The sequence below is a fragment of the Ischnura elegans genome, chromosome 6, assembly GCF_921293095.1.
Source record: "Ischnura elegans chromosome 6, ioIscEleg1.1, whole genome shotgun sequence".
Lineage (NCBI taxonomy): Eukaryota > Metazoa > Arthropoda > Insecta > Odonata > Coenagrionidae > Ischnura > Ischnura elegans.
The window spans coordinates 56,122,267-56,138,246 of NC_060251.1; the positions used below are offsets into that span (position 1 = coordinate 56,122,267).

At 39.8% G+C, this 15,980-nt stretch overlaps 1 non-coding gene across 1 annotated transcript; it reads left to right on the forward strand.

The window, feature by feature from the left end:
* Window positions 1-3,535: 3,535 nt before the first annotated feature.
* On the forward strand, window positions 3,536-3,606 carry Trnag-gcc. The gene has a single exon. It is a non-coding gene; the product is annotated as a tRNA-Gly (tRNA).
* Window positions 3,607-15,980: the final 12,374 nt, after the last annotated feature.

The window sequence follows — 15,980 nt, forward strand, 5'->3', positions numbered from 1 at the left end:
TAATTTCTGAAGGATAATGTCACAGAAGTGTAATCAGAGCTACTTCAAAAGTATTTTTAAAATGTATTTTATATTTTACTACGGGAAAATACCAAAAATCTGTATTTGAAACACAAAATACAAGATACACTAAGGTTTGTGTATTTGAAATACCAAATACAAATCACAAACGTATTTCAAATACGTATTTTAAAATATTTATATTTGAAATACTGTTCATCCCTGGTTGCAAGAGAATAAATTATTGTGAATTATAATTATTACACTAGCACTAGTTTTATTCTTTCCTAATAGTCATAAAGAATGTCCATCAAGTAACGCCTCAACCAAGCGCATTTTAAATCTTTGTCAGTTAAGTTGCCCACGAGCGAGAGCCTTCGAAGAATTATCTGCAATTTAAAAGCAACAACAACACTTCTACATATGTGAGTTCTGTTTATCCCTGTACTTATTCACGTGAGGACGTTAATGACTCACACGAGATGCAAATGCATTTATCACTCTTCCATATATGACGCGACACATCCTATGCTTGTATGTACACGATCCACGCGGAAAAACGCCCACTTGTTTGGACAATGGCGCGTTTGAAAGCGAGCCGGCATCTCTTGAGTGCTCGGGATACGAGGACCAACAATGGCGCGCGGACCGGATCCGCCATGACGACGCGGCCACCTCGCCTGCCGCCCCGATTGTTGCCGAGCTATATAGGGGAGGGGGAGTTGCAAGGGAGGGGGAATGGGGTGGGGGAAGAAGGGAGGGGGGAGTCAAACACGGATACATCGTAAGAGGGGAGAAGAATGAGCGAGGAAGATGGAGAAGGGGGAGGAAGAGAATAGAAGTTTTTGTGTGGCCGAAAAAAGTAACTGTATAGTGTGAGGAACAGGGCGGAACGGCGGATAGGAAGTGCGAGGCTGCAGGAAATTGGCCCAGGCTGTAAAGAAATACCGCAGCGATACTCATTTTCAAATCGCTGGTTGGGATTTTGGGATTCACTACCGGTGGATGAATATATGGATCTGGAGAATATATGAGGGGGTGGGAAGCCAAGGGGTACAAGTGATTTTTTTTCTCAACTAGAGTTAGGTAAAGTCGTTTAAAGTATACCGGGACTAGCCGCGGTGATAACTTTTACGGGAGTCACCCGCAATGAACAATCGTGCGAAAGATCCACTGAGAAAAAAATCATCCGCCTTGACCGGGATTCGAACCCGGATCCCCCGATTTCCGGTCGAGTGCACCTCTTTGTGTTCTATGTCCGGGCCTGCTCTCCGGCTGTGGCGCTGTGGGCACAATTTGGACTGCTTGTGGCATCATATGCTCTGCAGTCCAGCAACACCTTGTCCGGTAGTGTCCACAAATATCCACAGGGAAGAATGACGCCTCGGTAGCTGAACTGGCTAAAACACTCGACCGGAAATCGAGGGATCCGGTTTCGATTCCCGGTCAAGGCGGATAATTTTTTCTCTGTGGATCTTTCGCACGATTAGATAAAGTCAATTGTAAGAGGAAATACGCAAAAATTGGTTGCCAAGGGATACGAGTGAGCCTCAGTTCTGTGCTGACATCGAGTGAAAAATCAAATTCATTACTAAATATTCGGCCATTCTCGTTTGTTTTCTTTAGTTAATTTCTGTACCTAACTCTATTTAGAAAAAAGAAATCACTGGTACCCCTTGGCTTCTCACCCTCTCATATTTCCTCAACCTAGGTTTGCCGACCTGGTTACTGTGTTTATTTTTATGATGAACAAATTGAAAAGCGTTTCCTGGGGAAGGTGCCCGTCTTACTGGCAGGTATTTGAAACCCATAAACCCCTCCTTCCGGTCGGGCCAGCCAGGGGCGCAGCTAAGAATTAAGGTTATGGGGGGTTGTAGGCGCAACTAATACTTAGGGGTGTGGGGGTATTGCATACATACCAGGGTAAGCAGGACTTGCGTGGGCAGTGCCCACTGAGCACTCCTCCAGAAAAATTTCATAACTAATGGTTCAAAATGGCGAGTTTTACGGCTTTCTGAGGGATATTTGATTAATCCTAACACTATTCTATGATTACTACTGGTCCAATTAAGTAAAATGGATTAAACTTAAAAAAATTTCTGAGCTCTGGGGGGGTTTTATCCCCCAAAACCCCCCTCGCTGCGCCACTGGGGCCAGCAAAAATGCTCCCTAGGATACTACAAATCCTGACAGTATTCTTCGGAGGTAGGGAAGCTTAAAAAGGTCTGCTATTGGGATGAGGAAGGAAAACTACTAGGCTTCAGGCCGTCATACATACACCGGGCACGTAATTGCGCAGGTTAGAACTGCATTAATTCCTCATTTGGCGAGCAATTTCACGAATACACGAACGAAATTAGAACAAGGGCTACTTTTCCATCTCACGTCCATGCATTCTCTAATACATTTTAGCAATTCACCGCTTTAAGGCCGTTTTACACGGGGCACGTATATCCACAATTGACGCTTGTTCAAAGGCGCAGTAAAAAATGCGCCGTATAAAACGGTGGATTCCCACAACGCATGCGAGAATGCATAAACGTTAGATGGAAAAATGGCCCCTATTCTAACTTCGTTCGTGAATTGAAGTAATTGCACGTAATAATTCGAAATTAATGCAATTATAATCTGCGCAATCTCGTGCCCCGTGTAAAACGGCCTCAAGAAAAGGAGGAGAGAAGAGAAGCCTCATGTAGACCTTGCCTCTCTGAATATCATGGTCTTACATGAACTCATATTGCTTCGTCACTCCGTACTAACTTCCATTGAACCAGTTCCTTTCTCCCCTCGGTGTCATCCCCTGCCCAACATTAAACACAAAAGTTTAGCCTCTTCCCACTCACATCCACCCTAAAGGGTAAGAAAGGTAAAGAACTAAGCGTTCGCGGCTAGTGATGCTGGCACATCGTAGCGTTTGGTGGGGACGGGTGATGTGAGGATGGACGAAAGAGGGATGTCAAAGTCGGATGCTGCTCTGCGTAGGGACTGCGTGCCATTGTGATACTCAAACTCAAGAACATTACTTAGAGGAGGCCCAATTTCATAACTTAGAAGGCTGATTTCTGTTGCCACTTCGATCGCTTTTTAATCGGTTTTCAAAAATGAACGCGGAGCGGTGATGAATGTAATGTGATCCAATTTTTTCTAATATTTTGCAGCACAATGTTTGTAACGACGAGGAATAGTATTGAGATTTTATGAAGTTGATAGATCACATCATCAAGTATCTAAATTTAGGTTAAAATCGCTTATTTTACGTAAGTTCCCCGTGAAGTTCCTTGGATCTAATTTGTCCGCCAGCGACGCGAGTGGCGAATTTTGTAAACCCATTTAAATGCGCGGAGCTTGACAACACGTTTAGAGGCCGTATTTAGGATCCTCTTTTGTAATATTCGTGCTAAAACTGGTGCGCATGATGAAAGGAATGGGCATGGCCCTTGTATACCGATAAAAGAACCATGCATATAAGGATTATGGGAATGGGATTCCTCTCGGGGCACGAAGTGTCTCATGCCCCTTCCAAGCAATTTAACAAGCATCGGTGGTTCAGTGGTAGAATGCTCGCCTGCCACGCGGGCGGCCCGGGTTCGATTCCCGGCCGATGCAACTTTTTTTCCAGCCTCGGTGGCGGTGGGGTTAAGTCCTCGCCTGGTAATCCAGGGGTCTCGCGCTTGAATCCCAACTGGATGGATATTCTCCCATCGAGGGCATGGACTTACTCATTGTCATTACTAACTCGGTCGATCCATGTGATCCTTATCATTCTTCTGTAGCATCACATTTCGATCCTAGGATTGGTTTGACGCAGCTCTCCACTCAATTCTCCCACAAGTTAATCTTTTCACACCTACGTATTTCTTCTTTTTCAACTCCTTCTTTATAAGTTTCATATATTTTGTTCGAAGTCTTCCTTTTCCGTCCATGCCATCCCTCGACGACTGTCTTCATCAGGTCATCATATCTCAAGATGTGGCCTATTAGGTTGTTCCGTCTTCGTATTAAGGTTTTCATGAGGTTTCTCTTCTCTCCTACTCTTCTTAGGACTTCTTCATCATTAACCTGATCGATCGATCTATTTTATCCTCATCATTCTTCTGTTGCACCACATTTCGAAGGCTTCTTCCCTAAATTTCTCCGCGGCAGTCATTGTCCATGCCTCACATCCGTAGAGCAGCATTTTCCAAATGTAAGTTCCAGTGAATTGTTTCCTTCCTTCCATGTTTACATTTCCCGCAAAGCTGGATTTACGCGACGAAGTTTGCTACAGCAGTTAACTACCTACGAGACATCTAGCGCTCATACTGCGTTGACGACTTCGTTACCTAGGTTACTATTAGAAATTCCACGCTCATTTTTTTTTAACTCGGCGATTACCAATCCTCGTCTCCTCCATTCCACATCTATATCCACGCACTACTCTGCAAGCCACCTAAAAAGGCGTGAGCAGTTAGAACACCGTCTACGTATGAAAATTAAATTCACAAATAAATTTACGACTAGTATTTATTTAAGTCTTTCATGGTTCAGGGGAAAAACGAGTTCTCATATCTATCCGTTCGGCAAAATATCTCTCTTAATTTATCGCTTCTGTCGGACCTGGACATGTAGTGGGTCTCCAATATGATGTTCTCCGTGTCGCCCTTAACCCATTATAGCCCAGAGCTGATTCTGGGAGAAATCAAATTTCAAGATTTTTCATTTTGAAAACGTGAAAATTTTGCACCCAATTATAATTATTATGGCAGCTAAATATTTCGTCATTGCAATTAACACCACAAAATAACGCGCAGTTTAGATATTTCCTAAATTGAGCCGAAAATTTATACAATTTTGATGTTGCTTAGAAGCATCATTGGGTTATAAAGGGTTAAAGATATGCATTCGCCATTGTTCAAACAATCTAAGCCTAGCACGCAGCCTCCGAGTCTCCAGCGACTCCCATCTGGGTAACGCAGTCTGTACGCCCGTAGCAGTTTTTGACGAATCGCGCAGCATTGGAGATAGTTCGTAAAATGTCATTAGAGACCGTTGCCCGATGTCATCAAGTGAGCACCTCATGAAGTTTACATAATCGAGTTGGGCCTTTTAAAATCTCCCCTACTAATTAATTCCACCACACGGACTGAGTCTGTCCTAGGATGTGCTTTATCCTGAATGACGAACTCGTTTAAAAAAAATAGGGCTTGCGGAGTGTATTTCATTCCCAAACCTTGATTTGAAAAAAAACACGACCAGCGGTAGCTTGTGGATTTATCGTCTCGTTTGCAACCCTTTGTAAAGGCAACGACCGTATATTTTATTGTGCGAAAATTTGTTCGAAAGCAAAAATCCACATTCTCCCTTGAGCCATTTCATCGCTGCCTCCGTAAAAGAAGAAAGGAAAAAAAGATTTGTCGCGGACGCAAGGGTGATACCAATCGATTTTTTCCGATATTTCTCGTTATATCGCGGTTGAGCAACCCTTTTTTTTCTTCACGCTTCGACCCTCGGTGAATCGGGTATCGGTCTGACCGACGGATATTCACGACCTTCCATGCATAGACCGATTCGCATCGCGTACGAGAGTGAATGGAGTAGAAACGCATAACACAAGTTTTGGACGACAAAAATGGATTCCATTGTTGGAGGGAAAGGTCCCTGAATTTTTAGATACGCGCCTGTGTAGGGAATGAAAGAAATCGCCCATACATCGGCACCCCTTTCGGTAGAAAATGGGCTCGGGAGTTCTGAATGGTAGATTTTCACCTCGCCGCCGGAGGCATCTGTTTTATTCGTAAAGGGGTGAAATGTATCTGTCGTCGCCTCCATTGAGACCTTTGTCAGTGGTGCATGACTGTGTAAATGGCTTCAGGCGCAAGACGAATCAGCACCAATGCTCCTTACAAGCACGATGCATCAAGCGAAAGTGGAGGCCTGTCGGAAATTTAAGCAACGAAATAACATAAATTCAAACGTTTCAGGGGTGATAAAATGGAAGTTCGACATATTGAAAGAAAAGGTATTTGCACAACCCCTTCCTCAAACTTGTGAAATCCTTCCCCACCTATTCCTCAAACGTATAAATGTGATGTTCTCATATACTGTAATGTCTTGTACCAGATGATGTTTCTGTGGGCCGAAACCCGTCATACTCATTAAAATAACTGTGGAAAAGTTCAACAACTTCTTTTTTTCAACGAAATAACATGCCTAATATGGAGCTATGTACAGACAATTACTTCCATGTAAGATACATTTATCTTCTGCGGGTATCCAACGCGTTGTGCGGCATTAAAAGACGGTATTGCTGGCAATCCCGACAGCGTCTAGAGTTCAGAAGTGACTTTATTGAGAGAAGTGGTTCTCTTAACATAATATACGATAGCTTTTCAAAAAATACGTAGACTGACATTATAAAACAAAATGTAATTCATTCAGAAGTTATATTTCTGGGTATCCTTCAAAGTATTCTCCTTCCCGGTTCACAAACTCATCCCAACGGTGTTTCTACTTTTGGAAATAGTCCTATAACGCTTCTTTTACGATTCCCGTCAGTTACATCTACATATTATCCTACAAGCCACCTACAGAGGTGTTTGGCAGGGGGTGAACTATCGCCAACATGTACCAGAGGATTAAAATTTACTTCCACTAACATGCAGCACACGTTATGTACTACATATGACACATATATATCATACATACATATCCCATAGCTGTCATATGCACTACATATGACGGCTATGGGATAAATCTTTATCCTACTTATGAAGGCAACCTTCCTATGAAGGTAGAACATGTAAAAAAAGCTCTTAGAATTACTAAGAAAATTCAGAAACATGAACTAAGGAATAAATTAATTAGTAAACTCAACTACCAGTCAACTGACCTATTTCTAAGTCCTTACCCCGTCGCCATTACCTCATTGACATCTGACAAGAAAGTAACTTCGAAGAAACGCAATGAATGTTCAATTTTTCGTTCAAAATCTCATAAAGTGAAGCAAATGATATCCCACAGTCTTCGGCAAGCTCTCCGATTATCGGACATCGATTTTCCCGAACCAGGCCGGTGATTTTGTCGTCGCTGGAATCGTCAGATGATGCGGAAGGATGTCCACGACACTCATCGACTTCAGTAGACTGACGGCCAGATTTAAAACGTCCGCATCACCTGAAATATGTCGCATGATTCATAAAAATATCTCTATGAGACATCTTGAGCATATTATAAGTTTCTCTTGCAGATTTTCCTGCATTGACATAAAATTTCGCAGCGACACTTTCCTTGATCGAGTCACTCATATTGATATCAAACTTAAAAAAAAACCACCCCACAAACAACTGAGTAGCGCAGTGACCAATAAACCTAACTGCATTCACTAAACTACGCTGTAACCATCTGATCTCTACAAACATGGCGACACCAACCAGATTCTACTCGATGTGACCGGGTCCGCGCAATTCAAACAATTTTTGAACAACCTCATTATTATTATTAAAGTAATCTACCGATTAAAATAGGTTACCATGGAGTACTTAAAAAGTATACTAGCAGTATCCCTTCCCTTCATGTACATCCCTGTTCAATTCGCAATGAGGCCTACTCCCTTTCATTCTATCGAAAAATCTATCATTTTCTCTTCCTTTGTCTCCCTTGTTTTCCCAACATTCTACCCTCTTAGGCTGTTTTCAACATCCCCTAACAGCTCAGCACTCGATTTTATTATACGATAAAACCAGTGTTTCAAAAAAAATCACACAGGTACCTAAGCCGCAATCGACAGAAAATAAAGTGATGAGAACGCTGATGGATAAAATTATACGAATTATTATGGGTTCTACATATATAATAACTCACCATCTGAAATTCTCCCATCCATAACTTGACGAATCTGCAAAACAAACAAGGGACACTTGCCTGAAAAGAGAGAAAAATTGAAGATTAAACAATGATTAAAGCGGTGACAAAGTAAATTGTTGAAATATAAGATAAATTTTTACGACGCACGGTAACAGATAGACTATTATTGATATCACTAGGCATCTAAGTCATTCGAAAGTATACCTGAAAGGGATATTTTAAGATAATTTAATCACTGTCTCTCTAAACACAGTTCAACTGTGTTTGGCGAGATATGGTGGAATAGCATGCCGAAAAAATCATAAAACTTATCGTATTGTTCACTGATTAATTTTAACGACGCGTTTCCATTCTAAAATTCTACCCTCTAACATTGTTTTCAACATCCCCTCCCCGGTAAGTACTGGGAAACACCTCAAAAAGATGGAATTATGCTAACCGAAAAATATGAGTAGATGGGTTTGAGAGTAGTAAATCGAAAGTGGGCATTTTTTCAATTGGTAGAGCAGTTGCCTATTCAAAATTATTGTCAGCCATACTGATGTCGGAGAATCACGTAATTTCAATTTAGTCTGCAGTTATTGAATGTGCAACAGTATATAGATGCGTAAATAGCGTAATAAAAATACCGTATATTTATTTCTCCGGGTAATAAGGCTATCAGTGTTTGATAAATCAATGAAAAAATATTATCACTGCCAGTGTAGGTCAATTTTGTCCAAATAATGCAGCTTACGAAGCGGACGATACAAAATTATGTGAAAAATTAGCGGTTAAATTACCAAACGAATTATAACAGCACGTACAAAGCCATGAATGGTTCATGAATAATGAATCGTTCAATTTATAATTTTTCTCGTCAAATCGGTCAACCATTAATTAATTGCATAATTTCCATAAGCTATGGCACTGCAATGCTATAATATCTATTTCTCGTTAATATTGCTGTATTAATCTAGTGGTAGAAGTCAATCTAGTGGTCCAGAATTCAAATCCCGGGAGAAGCCTTTGAACACCCCCAAACAAAATGCTCGCAGTACGAGGTTGCTCAGGGAAATTACCTAAGCCATAGGCGTGTAATATTCTCACACCTGTTGCTTAAATCGAGGTGAACTATACCATCGCCTCTTCAAAGCAACCTTCGAGTTGAATCACAAAGTAAGTGAGGGAAGACAGCACACTAATTCAATTAAACGGGTTACATCGATGACCAATCAATTTGCCCGCTTCGTACAGCGATTTCCCTAGTACCGAACTCCGCCACGTCCGAGCGCTGCTTACGTGCAGCAGCGACATCTCTGAAGCTTAATTCGAACTTACTGCCCAGAGGATAGGAGCAAAACGGGACTTTCAAAAAGCCTGATTTTTCCGTAATTTATGCATATAATTAGCAAGCCTATTTTAGATTTAAAAGGTGTTAAACGAAGCCAAAAGGTTTATAATCTGAAATAAAACTTGCTTATTGAATGAGAAAAAAACACGTAACAGGGTACTATAAGGGATTATATGTTAACTCCAGGTTTACTCTGACGGCCTGGTCATCCATGTTAACTTAAGATCGCATATTAGCCTAAGATAGACTATTAGCCTTAGATCGCGAAGTGGTAAATCAAATCCATTGCACTTTAAAATCAATGAATAATACCAAAAGTCTTGATTGAGATATGATTAGAATGAATTCCAAGAAAAATGAAGAAAACTTACCAATTAAATTTATCGAAAGAAATATGCTTTATATTATTTCTGCCAATATCACGGGCCAGAGGTATATCAAATCACGTTATAAAGAAAAAAATGCAAGATAAATTTAGAAACTGTATATCTCCTTGTTCGGATAATAAGGTTGTCATCGTATGGTAAATCAGTGACACAAGTATTATCACTGCCTGTTTGGGTCAATTTTTACCGAAAAAGCTGCTTAAGATGGCGGTTATACAAGATTAAACGAATGATTAGTCGCTAAATTACTAAAACAAATTATAGTATCGCCATTCAAAGCCATTAATTAATGGTTCAATGGTTCAAAATGTAAAGTACCTGTAGATGCTTCCACTGCTCCGAAATCACTGAATCCCAAATTGAATGTCTTTGCAAGTAGCATGGAATTAGTATTATATGTACGTAGATACTACGATAATATGGCCACGATCTAAGATACCAACGACAACCGTTTGAACTACGCTTAGAAGAATTATTTGACTACTCTCGGAGGCAGAAAGCTTGGACTCGTCAGGGATACTCCAAGCCTTAGCTTTCTCCACTAAGCTGGCAGGGTGAAAGGTAAGAGTCCATGAAGAATATCCGGTATGCGTGTGCCTTAAGGGTAAGTGCTTGCTTAAAAGCCATAAATTTCAATAACGTAAGTATCAAAACGACAAAGAGCACCGCGATTCCATTTCGCAACCATATATGTTACCCTTTCGCAGGAGTGACCATCGGATAAATAATGGATGGAAAGACTTCTCCCACTATTATCGTTCCAGGAAATCTTTGCCACTGAGGAACTGAGGGGAAGGAAACAAGCGTGACTTTTCGGGGACCACTGTACCACAATACACAACTCTTATGGCCACTTCATTTCGCTGATTCCTATTAATTCATGATATTTCGGCATAAAATCCTGGCATGCGAATTTCCCAACATCTAGGTAATAGACATACCTCAATTACTATCACCAATTAGCTTCTCAGCATAGGGACTATTACTGACATATCTTTCACTTCATAAGCAAAATTGCTTTTTTTTGTCATTAAAATTATTAATAATGGAATTGTACCACAGAGCAACTTCCATTGCCCATCCAAAGTGATCACACTCAACAGGTTGTAAAGTAACACTGATATTACTATTGAGCTTAAATTCATAAAACTATTGCCTTAAAACTTTATAAATGCTCTTTTGCTACCTTCACAACAAAGAGATCATCATACGAAAAATGATTAGTATTCTTTCGAAGTTCAAATCTTTGCATTTCAAGCTTCCGGTTTTCTATCACACACGTAAGCATTTAGTTGAGGTCAATTATCACTGCCTGTGTATGTCACTGTCTATCAAAAGGGTGGTTTCCTATAATTTTTTTATTGCCTAAATCGAAAGATATTACTCCTGGAGTACAAATTTCACGCTTTTGGATTTTTAAATGACGATATCTATTTTTCACCATTGAATGAAAAATGAAAAATTTCAAGCGCGAGAAAACGCGACGGCTAAGTATGAATGCTGGGAAAAGCTCGTGTATCGTCATTCTGTTTTCCGCTGCCGCGGTGTGAGGTGACCTTGGGGCGAGGATATGTGCGCCGCTGCGATGCAGGCTGCTAGCAGGTAGCAAAGTACCCTACTAGCAGGTAGCGCTTGGCTTAAATAAGGATTAAGGATTACCTTATCAAACGAAGGAAACTTTCCGACCTTAGGAAATTGTAATTGATGATTATTAAGAGATGTTTCCCTGAAATCCGTGCCTCATGCATGCATTGGTAATCTCAGACGATGTAGAACTCCTGATTACTCGTATAGCATGTAGGTCCCTGTGACGTCACGTGGAGTGGCATCGCGTGGGGCCAATCTGGCCGTTTCCAAATGCGGTTAAAATTGGCCATTGCCATTAGTCTAAAGTCTAAACTGGGATTTTTAAAACAAAATAATTTGTATATTATGAATACACTAATGGTAGGGAACGAATCGCAATCATTGACTTTCGTTTTCTTTGATGAAGGAAACTACCCTATGCATTCTGTCAAGTTGGTTTCAATGAATTGGTTTTTTTAGCCATGGCATGTCGGGCTAGGTTAATTTAAGGAAAAGTGATATGGGAAGTTAGGAGAGCAGTTTTTGGAGCTTTATGGTCTAGTTTCACTAGGAATGTGTAACCCCAGATACAAGAGAGTAACTCATTTTCAGTAGGGGACAAAGCCTTAGAAAAGGTATTTAGTGAAGTTTTTAGACTGTGAAGCAGAGGAGATATTTTTTTTTAGCTCTTTGCGGACGTTTTTGTTACTTATGAACCAAGGTGCGCCGATTATCTTAGCGATGCCGTTATCTGTTGTGGCCACTTTAGATGGGTCGTTGCGGCGTGAAGTCATACCGAAGAGGCGTAATAGAGGAGTTTGATGGAGCTGGTATAAAGGTTTTCTAGCCTGCCGCAGGCCCGAGGCAATGATGGGTCTAATTCCGACGTAAGGCTTTGTTTAAATGTCATATGTATATATATTATCCTCATCCATTGTATTTAGGAAGTTTTCACAGGCTTCGCTTCAGTCAATGGATTTTTAAACGGCAAATTTGCAGTGGCTATATTTCCCACCGTCTTCAGGGCACAGGATGTCTTTCTAATCGATGAAATTAAACTTACGATTTTAAGAATGTCATTTTGTGTCTTGAAGATGGCGGTAAACTTAACCACAGAAACTTTGGGATCAAAAATTATTTACCTGGTAGGAAGCCTGAGTAAGTCGAATTAATCAAAGAGATATTTAACTTATCACGGGAATGGATTGATGCTCAATCGGCAACTGATGATAAGCAGTTCACAGAGGCGTTCGAGTTCTTACAGTCTTCTCAGAATGCGTAGGTAATATCACTGTCTCGCATTTCGTACCGAAGATTTTTTTGGCCATCTCCAATCGTATCAAAGGTCACGGAAGGAGTTGTTCCGTCTGCAATTTACTCCTCTCCGCAACATAACCTTGAGGTCCAAGTAAGGATGCTGAACGTAAGGTAGCCGTCAAGAGGAACCGGATCATGTTCAGTTTATTCACCATGGGAACCACCAAACACTCAAATGCCGAGAGGCCTGTCAATTGCATCTATATGATACCACCGAAACAGCTTTATTAGGCTCATGGGGGGTTTAACATCAGCCATTGATCAAAAAATTTAATGTAATCTAAAAAAGTGCTCGTTTGAGATATTGACTATTGTTTACCACTTGAAATTTAGAGAAAAATTAAATTTATCAGTCGCGTAAACGTCTGACATTGATTTCCCAACTTGACTGGCTCAATTAAAAAACAATTTGAGTAAAACACGAGATTAGTAACTTAGCGCTTCCGATTCAAATCGATTGTTAATTAGAGCGAGAAACTACATTTTTATTTTAATATCTTGTAAAATAAAATATAAGGGAAAAATAAAATTAATTTTATTTGCATTCCTATCAGTAACCTAAGACCTAATCAAAGGAATGGATTTATGTTCACAAAGACTCCTCGTTTGCTTTCCCGATCGGCAGTGTGTGGCATTATAGAATAGTCGAAATTAGTCACTTTTTTACCATAAGAACTCCCCTAAAAAGAGCTCACTTCAGCTAGAACATGCATTTTAATAGTTTTGTTTTAAGTCTTTTACTGAAATTAAGTCCTTTAACGATAGGAGCAAAGCGAAATCCTATTATTATCCGTTCGGTAAAATATCTCTCCAATATTATCGTTTGTGACGGGCCTAGAAACATAGTGAGTTTAGAAGACCTCCGTGTCGCTACGAAAGATGTCTGTTCTAAATTGCTCGAGCAATCTGAGACTCGCATGTACCCTCCCATGTTGGTCTCTAGCGGCTCCTATCATCATTCGTGCAAAAGGCGTGTGGGGATCCCTTTCCGCTCGTTGCAGTTTAAGACGAATTGTGTAGTTTACCCTCGTATTTTATTAACCCTTTACATGCTGACGTTATTAATGCAGATCTGTACCCCAGTGCTCGCAATTTTAAATACTTTCTTGTTTCTTCTTAGCAAACAACTTTTGATGCGAGGAATGGGTGTTTAGGATCATTTTCAAGAACGAATATTATTAAAATAAGACATTGCAATATTTCCTCTGAGTTTTATTATCACACTATGCGTTTCGTCGTTACAAACAACATTATCAAAACGCCATCCTCCACCTTACCCCCTCCCTTCAAGCACCAAGGAGGACTTGTTACGTTTGAAGTTCGTTAAATAGAATAATGATGGGAAATACGTTCGTTTAGTATAAGTACAAGGAAAATTGTTGCTGGTGAAGGTGGCTGCTGAAAATAGGTGAGAGATGTTATAATTTCAGAAAGTAGTAATAACGTAATGAGAAATTAATTTATTTTCTATTGAAATATATAGAATTTTCTGTTGAAATTGAATCGCATGATCAACTTGCTAGAGCTTTTTAACATCGTAATTTCATGCGTAGATGCTGTCATACCCATGAATGAAGTAATATTGCTTTCTAGCTACGGAGGGGCGGCCGTGCTTTCACACATTCCAGTATTTTATAACTTATCTTTAGCTTCGTTTTTGAAGGAAAAGTATATTCTTTAGAATATATCAATTCCCAAATAATACTCCAAAGTATTTTTTGGAAGTGTATGTCGGGGTTTGACAGTTAGCAGAAAAAATATGGTCGCTGGCCATTATAGAAGGCGGTCCTTAAAGAAAAGACGAGGAACATAAATTGCTGAAAAGAGAAATATGCTCATTTCCTGGAAAAAGTGGCCGCTGAATAGAGGTGGTCGCTTCCGAAGATTTCACTGTATTTGAAAGACGGAATCTTCATGGATATCAATTGTCCCCAACTGGTGAGTAAGCACGAGGTATACAAGTGGTAAATAGACGGAAATCGGCTCTTTTATCAATAATTACTAAAAGGCCAACTAAATGGCATTATTAACCGTCAATTTTAATACTCCATATTTTAAAACTTGCAACCCTGGGATAAAAAAATCATGCATTTATGTAACGTTTTTAATAGAGACGATATGTTTTCCCCTAGGATCAATTTTAAATTCTTATTATAAAAACATATTTTTATAAAGTTCACCAGCTCAGAATTAAAATTGAATTCCGTCGTAATTATGAGCCATTTACAGAGAAACCGCACTAATTATTCAATTTAATTTTGTGAAGAACCGTTAGCTGAAGCAATTTGTTTGATTGTGATCACTTCTTTCCTGAAGTTGTCTGTTTACTGTGGAATGTTGAAGGCGATGAATTAAGAAATGAAAAGCCATAAATTTGTGTGAGCAATGACTTGAACTTGCTGGGATGACATGATCGGTGTAGCAGGGTTGCCGAAAAATGGAGAAGGAATGCCGGTATTTATCTTTATTTGGTTTTATGATCTAGATAATTTAAGCAGTGGTTAGTGTCTATTTCACAGGTTAATTAAATTTTAGGATGGATATCATTCATAAAATACAGAAACATATCATATTCCGATCAGTTCCATTTCAAACAAAAACATTTTTATACCTTGAGAACGGATACCTCCGCGGTTTATGGTGAAGTTCTTCATTTTTATAATTTTCCATTTTGATTTTCATGAAGGCGTATTTCAATGGAAACGATGAAAGATGCACTCACCTTCTGAGGCGTTCTAAGCTCCTCGATGCACTTGAGAGTCAGGGCAATTACCCTGTGTTCAAGTATAATGACACAGACAAGTTTATGAAATTAATTTTCTCGGGCTTACCAACGGGTACGAAATTGGAAGTCATCCAAATTTGTCATCTTGGCCTGAGAGAACTTCATTCACACTATTTGCCGGGAAAGTGTCAAACCACGCGATAAAATTTGATCTCAGAGTTATATTATTGTTGACACAAACATTCTACATTAAATGAGATATTTAAGACCAAATGTGGAGATTTCATCGATGTATGAGGATAAGATGCTTTCGGCAAAATGTTAAATTTTCACTTTGATTAAACCGATATTAATCATATTCTACCCCGTCGTAATTATATGCCGAGTTTATGGTTACTTCACGATATATTCATTCAAAATTGCCTCTCCCTATTCGATAGTTCGCAGACATGAAACAAGCAAGGTCTAACATCTCATTTCTCAGTTTTTTCTCGCTGATATCAGTGAGTTTCGACGGCTTAGGAGCCGAAACAACGCAATGTTCACTTAAAAAAATTGTCAATATAAATCCATGGTATGGAATGACTTCGAGTACACGTTCAACATGTAAAACGATAGCTGACCAGAAATGTCAATTTCGTATGTTCAAACATCGATTCCCTTGTACATTGCGAATCCATACTTAAGAGTCGTGACTCGGATATTCAGGTTTCACCGACTCTTTCACCGATGTGAGCAAAACAATTCTATTTTACGATCAAAACGTCGAGGAGCGTTACGCCTGCTTGGTGAAGGCGAAGGCATTATTAAG